Raw genomic sequence first — 9,090 nt, 5'->3', positions numbered from 1 at the left:
GTTTGTGTTTTTTATGGCACTAAGCCAATTTTCCCTTCCATATGTTGCTTGCCCTGGGGCACTCATAAGGTACATGGGATTCACTTCCATTGAAGGAGAAGCCTTAAGAGTATGGGGGTGGGGTAAATGAATGACGCAGGATGGCATGATTAGCTGTTTGCTATGATCAGCAAAAGAATACAAAGATGGGTACTGAAGGCTGGGGAGTAAGTATGTGTGCAAAATAAGGCTGGCATTCATGAAAGCAAGTAGATTTTCTTGATTTGTTGTGCAAAACAGGTTACTGAAAAGTCAAGGACAGGACAGTTTGAAGTGCAGGCCCTTAGTGAGATCCAGTGGGATTTCAAAGAAATGACCCATAGTTTGAGTCAGTGCTTTGATGAGGGAAGTAGAGATTACTGTGATGGTAGCATACTGGAAGGATTTGGGGCCTGTGGGGAGGTAAGCTCCCTGGAGGAAGTTCTTTCTAAATTGAGATCTAAACAATGAAGCCAGAATTTCAGGCGCAGGAGTGAAGTGGGATAGGCCAGAATGGGGAACATGGAGGAGGAAGTGTTTATGCGAAATGTAGTTAAATGGGAGGTGCATTCCAGGAACTAAACGGCATACAATAAGCTGAAGTGCAGTATGCAAGTGGAGTGGGCAAGGGGGGATAGAGAGGAGGATAGATATTTGTACCCAGGACAATAGAGATGCATATCCAATTAAGAAGTGCCTTACAGAACAAGCTAAAAATTGATCTGAGTACAGTGGGAACTCAAAAAGAATTTTAAGAAGGGGTATGATCAATTGAGAAAGATCAGTTAGGTATCATTGTGAAGAACGGATTGGAGGGGTCAGGAGGTAGAACGGGAAACCAACAGGAAGCTGTTGAAGTAATACAGGAGATGAGGACAACCTAAAGGAGTGGGAAGAAGGGATGGAATTAGGAAGTAAAGATAATGAGACTTGATAATTGGTTGGAAAAAGGAGGTGAAGGAAAAGGCAGCAGCTTACATTTCCCTAGTTTTCTGGTTTAAAGAACCGGGTGATGTGTTTATTCTCTAAGAGGGAACCCAAGTCACTCGTCAGTATTTTTGCCCTAAGCCATGCCACATCCCCTCCATCCCAGATTATGCAACACAGCTATGATTCAGGTACCATAGCCAACTTTCCCAAGATAGTTCTGTTATATACTTACTGTCCTGATAGCTCATCTGGTTTAGCATTTCTCTAGAGAAGAGTATCCTGGTTTGGATCATAAATTATTGTCACCCTACTCAGCGGGTGACTGCCTTTAGAAGGAAAAATGAGCTAGTTCTTTTCTTGAACACGTTTTACTGAGGTTATAGTCATAAGCTCATGTGTAAAGGGGATAAGTTGATGAATAATTTAGTAATGAATAATTCACTATTCATATTATTTGAGTAAAATTACTATAGAAGAAATTCTAAGTTATATCTAATCTGATTGGAAAAAGTTTAAATACTTGCTGAACTTTGGAAATTATGCCACACAACTAGCCATTTTATTTTTAAAATTAGAAGTATAAGTGATTCTAAATACTCCAAAGGGGGTTAATAAGCCATGGACATGGCTACAGTATATTTTACAGAGCTTTTTTTCAAATAGCTGTGATTTATTGTAGATGAAATTATTCTCAAGCTATATTTAAGGAAGCTCCATTATATCCTAAAGTAAATAGTTGATTTCAGGGCTATGGAAAAAGATTTCCAGGATGTCTGAACATGGAGAAGCTATCCTATAGCTCTGTCTTAAAAATCTTAAAAAATCTATCTAAATGCTTTTTATCTATACACTTTATGGACTTATAATCCATCTCCTTCCAAAATGTATGTAAGATAGCTCCAAAAGATTCAGCACCCATTAGAAACCAGGTTTTTATAGAAGTTGATGTGTTCTAACTGCAAACTCTCTTTGAAAATTAACTTGTACAGGCTGCCTGGTTATTTCACTTTCCAAACAGATTGCATTCCAAAAATGCATTTGAGGGCTGGCTCTTTTGAAGTTGGAATACATTTTTCTTTCAGATACACTGGGATGGTTGATTTTCTACGTGAGTGCACGAAAACCTGGGTAACCTTGGATATGTATTATTTGCTTGAATTGTGGGCCTTAGAAGTCTTACTGAGGAGAGTGGAATGAAGAGAGCTTCCCCCATTTTCTATATGAAGAGGAAAATTCTAGAACATGTGAAGTCTGATGTGTTAGCTACACCTTTTCTTCCTCCCTGTTCCTCCTGCTGATGCTTCTCCAGATTTCCTAAGCTGTCCCACGTTCTCACTGCTTCCCTCCATTTGGGCCTATTCCAACTTCTTAAAAATGTTCTGTTTCCTAATGATTGCTTCTCTCTTCCCTAATAAAACTCCCATGTTCTCAGTGTAGTTATCTTAACATCCCATTAAAACATTCAAATTGAATACCTATATGTGAATGACTAATGGAACCTGACTATTTGCAGAGCTTCTTAAAAAAAACACAGGGATATATATATATTATTTCAAATATTTATGTTTTTTGGAGGAAAAATGTAATGTGACTTAACAACAGAAAGGGGGGAAATTGAGATTAGGACAAAGTATTTTTGGACCAGAGTCCCCAAAGTTCAATTATTTAAATTCCTACTTTATTTATTTATAATTTCTGTCTTTACTTTAAGATGACAGAAACAATTAACACTAGTATATCACTTTATAAAATACCTTGATATCCATTTGAACCTGTAAAGTATTATTCTTATTTAACAAAAAGAGAAACCTTTCTCAGAGATGCAGAGAAGCTAAGTAAGTGTCTTGCTTAGGATCTCCAGCTCAGGCTGCAAAGAATCCAATTCCTGAGACATAGCTTCTGGACCAGGTGTGCAGCATTCAGCTGCCTCTCCAGTTTCTAAAGTCCCAGTATCTTCATGATGACAGAGCAGCTTTTGACACTACTCGTGAGGGGAAAGGCATAGAAGGGCAGGGATTTAGTTCAGGACTGCCATTCCTAGAAAACCATTTTTGTCAGAATGTGATGTGTCTTCTCTTGTAAGAAACAGTTGCTTTGCTAATAGCCGATGTAAACTTGAGACCTGGTCAGAAGGGATGGAGGAAAGTAGGAAGAAATGGAAAATTTGCACATTCAAGGGATATATTTATATACTGTATATGTATACATGTAAGTCCAGGGAGAGGAAATCCCAGGGCAAAATACCTCTAAAAACCAAAATCAGTCAAAGGGAGAAATAAAGTTAAAAACCTGTTTATTGCTTACAAACTGCAGTCCAGGGCCATCTCTCTGCTCCTGAAGAAGCAAGCAAGCCAGTCCCTCCCTTTAAACTCTCAGGTTCAGACACACACTCAGTTGCCCAGGTAATTACCCATTGATATGGAGAAGAACTTCTCTCCACACCTGAGGATATGCAAATGAACTAAAGCTAGGCAAGATATTCTGGAAATGTTACAATTTTACCCACAGATACATATGGTAATATATGATATATATATATACATATATATATACATATATATATATGTATATATATATTTATATGAATAAAATGACTTTACATTGCATATCAGAGGACATTGATCAACATCTACCGTAACCGTTTTTCAATTTTCCATTATTGGTGAGAAAATGAAATTATGTAGCCTATAAATGTCAGTGTTTAGGAAATATTCAGAGATAGAGATCATACAACTTGATCAAATAGTGAAGAAATAGGGGTGGGGGATACAATTTAGAGGCCATAATATTCATAGTTTTAATCAGAATTAAAATGAAGCTGGTCAAATAAAATTTTTAAAAGTCTGTATCTTTGGACAAAAAAAGCACCTTGATGGCAAGCTCTGATTCTGGCAAGAACACTTTCTTCCTGTTCTTGAATGACATGCATGGACCTGTTAAGGGGACTTAGTTTTCTTTCTCCTTTAGGGCCAATTCACCTAATCAGCAGTGAAAAAAAATCACACAGGTAAATACAGATGCTCAGAAGTCCTAGCCACAACTTTGGCATGAAGCACTGAGGGGACCATCAAGGCATCCCTTGGGGTGCTTAGAATCACAAACCCTTGAAAATCTTGCTGTGGTCTGCCTAGTACTAGAAGTGCTCTGAAAAAGCAATATAGAAAGAGCAGAATCAGATAATTTTTTCCATATTAAAACACCTCAAAAGACACCTGGTCTTAAAAATAATATTAGTCAAACATTTATCAAAAGCTTCTCAACAAGGAAAAACCTTTGCAAATGTATAATTAAAGGAATGTACTGGAATATTGCCTGCATTCAAAAAAAAATTAGCCATATAATCTTGTGCGAAAGAAAGGGGTTTTAGGAGTTGGGGGAGGAGTGAGGAGAAAGAATCAAGGAGGGCTCTGGTAGTAAATTTGTTAAAAATTGCTGAGAACCTATCAAACCTAGATTGGAGAAAATCCCAACAATGAAAATGTTAATCCATTTACTTTAAACAAAGACTAGGACTTGAAGTAGGCAGATAGGCTAGAGTTTGTCATTATTTGGGAGTGATTGGATCTATTTGAAAATCTGAACAGTCTCAAAGAATGTTAAAGTTAAATTGGAGCAAAAGATGCATTTTTCATTTGTTTTGAGTTTCATTTTGAGGGGTAGAAGGGCTTCTTGTTTGTATAGAAGCATATCTGGGTTTACTAAATTACAGGAATATTATCATATTCACTAAGATTAATTTACTGGACTACATTTTAGTAGTAGAAGATTCTAAAAGTCAAAGACATATTTCTATGCAGTGGTTATTCTTAATATCCATTACTTAGTTAATTTGCCATTATTTACTTAGATATGAAAATACACTGAGTTCTTGTAACCTTAAATTCCAGTGCAAAATTATGAATCTGTTCTGTTATTTTCCATCAACAGACTTTGCTTATGCCAGCACACAATTCTCATAGTTTGATAAAGGCACTTCTTTTGTATTTAAAGAGCAGTTTACAGAACAAGTTTATCTTTGAATGAAAATAATATATAAATATGTTTTGGAATAATTTATATTCAAATCTGCTATCTTTATATAGATCAATGCTAAGAGTTCAAATTTTTAATTTAATGAATATTTCTTGAATAAATGAATTTTAAAATTGAAGAACAAGGTAAAAATTTTAAAAGAGCAGATTTTGTTGACTAAGACAGGTGATACAGTTCAGATACAAAGAGCAGATACAATGAAATCTGATTGGTAAGAGTGATTCAGTGCAGTCCTCTTAGTTCAACAAGGCTCAGAGGGGCATAGTCAAATTCAAAGCACACATATGGTATTTTGTAGTTTAGGAAGTTTGTTCAATTCATTATTTTGTAAGGTCTTCATAATTTCTATCTCCAAAATGTGTCTTAAGTCTACTTCTCTCTCTACCTACACTGTCACTCCTTAGTCCCCGCCTTTGCTATCACTGCTTTAGGTTACAATTGATAGCTTTTACTTTATTCCATTCCCCATACAACTGGTAGAACAATTTAAATCAGATTATGTAACTCTCTGGTTAATGGGTCTGCTACCCCATAACCCTCAGAATAATATCTAAATGTCTTATTATGGCCTACACGGCCCCACAGACCTGGCCCCGGCCCACTTCCAACATAACCCCATGTCATTCTCCTCTCTCATCACTTCACTCCTGGCAAGAGTCTTCTTTTAATTCTTTCAGTGTTATAAAGTGTTTCCCAGAAACTTCAGGATTTTTGTTCATGTTATTCTACTTAAAAAAACTCTCTACCATCACCTAAGCTAGTTCCTTCTCATTTTTTGGCTAAAAAATCATCATATTCACCCTTTTCTAAATCCTTATTTTTTTTTCCATATTACTCATCACAATTTGTAATTGCCTTGTTTATTTTTATTTTCCTTGGTGTTCTTATTTTTTACCTCCTAGACCCCTGACCAGAGACTATGCCCATCTTGTTGTAACCAACACCCAGTACCTAACCCAGAACCTTGAGAGTAGTAAATATGCAATGAAAACTGATTACATGAGAATTCTTCACAAATGAAAGAATGAATAATAACCTTGTGAAGTGCACAGACTCTCCAAAGAGGTCAAATTCTTTACTAATGAACACACACTTGTTAAGTGATGAACCAAAGAGAAGCTGAGCCTTTGTGATTGACAGTCTAGGGTTCAATATGTTCACTGATGGCCCATCTGGATTCACCCCCTTCTGCCGCACACCTTTGTTGAGAAGATTACTTCATAATAGAAGAAAAGCTGAGAACAGTTTTGGAGCATGAAGGGCACAAATGATAAATTTATTATTTCTATACATGAGCAACGAGCAGGCCAAATATAATAATACCTGAGAAGTATGTAAAAACTAGACTGGAGAAGGCCTTGAATATCAGGGTAGAAAATCCAAACTTCATTTGGGAGGTAAAGAGCAGCCTTTCAGGGTTTCAAAATAGAGAAATGGTATTCACAAAATGGAACTTTTTATGAAGAATGTGAGGATAGTGTATCAAAGTAAAATGGAAGGTGTGTCCACTAAGGAACATGCTATTTGATTGTATGATTGGCCAAATCACATCCTTCTTGTACATGGTATAAAAATGGTAATATGAAGAGAGTCCAGAATCAGAGGAGAGTGATCTCTGTTCAGTCCTGTCACTGCCTAACTACTGTTGTCTTGTAACCTCTCTGGGTTTCTCTAATAAGTCAAATAAGCAGCTTGTATTTGATAACCTCTAAGCTTCTAATTCTAGCATTGAGGAGAGTGCTAAGCACATAGGAAGCACCAAACAAATCCTTATTTCTTAAATGAATTAGTGACTAAGTAAATGAAATCTATGACTATGTAATACTTTTTTTTATACTTTAATATTTATAGATCCTTATAGAAACCTTGAAATTTCAGGAAAAAATAGTCAAACCCCATCATCCAGAGACAACCATCATTTACAAATCCTTATGTGTCTCTCTTCCATGTCTTTTCCCCCCTATTTTATTTCTTCCACTCTACCTTTGTAAAAATGTTTGTTATTAATGGGGTGGGGAAGAGGAGAAGGCTAATATATTCTCCATGTGAAATATTTGGAAACTCCAGAAAGAAGAAAATAAATCCTTAGAATTCAATTGTGTGTGTAAATTTTATAACCTACTTTTTTAAAAATTGAAGTATCATTGATATACAATCTTATGAAGGTTTCACATGAACAACATTGTGGTTTCGACATTCACCTATATTATCAAGTCCTCACCCCTCCCACTGCAGTCACGGCCTATGAGCGTAGCAAGATGCTATAAAGTTATTACTTGTCTTCTCCGTGCTGTTGTAATCTACTTTTAAAAACCTGTTATAGCACGAATATTTTCTAAAAATTCTTCAGAAGCATGGTTTCTAATATCAACAAAATAGACAATGATATGGATGCTGTCTTTTTAGAATAACCAATACCTGGCTTCATGTCCATCAACCACCTTCCAGTGATTTGTTGAGCACAGACTGTGTCTTATATGTGAATACTACTGCAACTCAGGGCTTTTTGCCAATCTTGTTTTCCTAGAATTTAGTACTCATCTCTTCACACATCTTTTCATATATCTTTCCAGGGAACAAACACATCCTGTACTTCTATAACTTTAGCAGAATTACTTACTTCTTCCTCTGTGCTCCCATTACACTGCTTATCATTCCATTATTATAACTTCTATTTTATGTCATAATTAGTTGTCTGTTCTTTTGGGCTCCTAAAGGGTAGAGATTATTTATCTTTGTGTCCTTAGGGCCGAGGATGGGACCTGGAAATAAAGTGAGTTTTCTGTGGTTTGTTTTGTTTAAATATCAATTTCAAAATGAACCCTATATTATAAATAGCCATCCATGTGAAACTGTCACCTTTATAGATTTATCATTTCAACTCAACATATCTAAAACTATTAAAACTCATATGTTCTCCTGTAAGAAAACAAAGTAAAACAGAAACCTTCCTACTCCCTCTGCAAGAATATTTCTCCATGTTATTGGTACCTTATTATACTGGTTAAACTTTAAGCCTTGAAATTATTTTTACTATATCTGGTTGCTTCCCATTTCCAGTAATGATTTATTCATCTCACAAAAACAGTAATACTGAGTGCTACTTTATACCATGCATTGTTCTGGTGCTAGGTATAGTAGTATTAGGACAGGAAAGGTTCCTTATCTTTTTGAGCTTACAGTTTACTGGAGGGAGATAGTCAATAAGCAAAGAAGAAAACAAGTTAGAAAAATGTCAGAATATGGTAAGTGCTTCATGGAGAATTAGAACAACATGATAGGTAGAGAACAGCTACTTTGAGTTGGTTATCAGAAAAGACCTCTCCTCTCTCTTGCTCCTTTCTAGTTCTCTTGCTACCAGGCCCTCATCACCTCATGCCTGCGTAAGGATAACAGATTTTTAATAGATGGGCTTCTTCACTCCAGAATCAACTCCATATCCCACTGCCAATATTTGATTGTTGTGGGAAAAAAGGGATAAGGTCCTGTGAAAAACTGTAATTGTTAAGCACACAGATAACAGCCTACATTACAGAACTTGAATCCACTTTATACTCACCAAACAGAAAACTTAATTACTCATTAAGTTAATAAGGGATTAAAATCGAAGAGATCTCTTTGAATTTAGGCTCAGAGACTTTTCTGTGAGTGTTTAGGGAGAAGGGATTCAGAGTTAAACCCTGGAGGGATCAAGAACTAAATCCTTATTTTTTTTAACCACTGAGGCCAGAGAGAAAAGAACATTCATGGAGCTCCAGCAAGGGGCTATGAACTGTGCTGAGTGTCTTACTGGGCTTCTATGACTCAGATCTCATAAGAACCCTCCAAGAAAGTTTAATTAATAAACTTTCCTTAAATCTCCACAATTGGTAAGTGGTAGTGCAGTGACTAGAACTCAAATTTTCTGGGTAGAAACCTTAAACTTTATAAATTGTTTGATTATCAATGATAGCCTGAGAAAATATAAACAAGAACTACAAATCAGTTAAAAGAGAGTGGTACCTAGAATAATTATTTGTAGAATAAATAATAAAGAAGAATAAATAGGAAAATGTATACCTAAAGTAGTCATTCAGGGAAACAAGGTAAGGAATTAACCACAGTTAGAGA

The 9,090-nt window shown here is 35.9% G+C and overlaps 1 long non-coding RNA gene across 1 annotated transcript in view; it reads right to left on the bottom strand.

Annotated features, from left to right (window-relative positions):
* Positions 1–1,555: 1,555 nt before the first annotated feature.
* LOC118929398 (uncharacterized) overlaps positions 1,556–9,090 on the bottom strand; it is a 32,928-nt gene continuing 25,393 nt past the window's right edge. The window contains exon 4 of the long non-coding RNA XR_008996266.1: positions 1,556–3,070. This is a non-coding gene — a long non-coding RNA (uncharacterized LOC118929398). The remainder of the gene's footprint in view (positions 3,071–9,090) is intronic.

Source organism: Manis pentadactyla, chromosome 3 (genome assembly GCF_030020395.1).
Source record: "Manis pentadactyla isolate mManPen7 chromosome 3, mManPen7.hap1, whole genome shotgun sequence".
In the NCBI taxonomy this organism is placed as follows: Eukaryota; Metazoa; Chordata; class Mammalia; order Pholidota; family Manidae; genus Manis; species Manis pentadactyla.
This window is presented reverse-complemented; position numbering and strand designations above follow the sequence as displayed.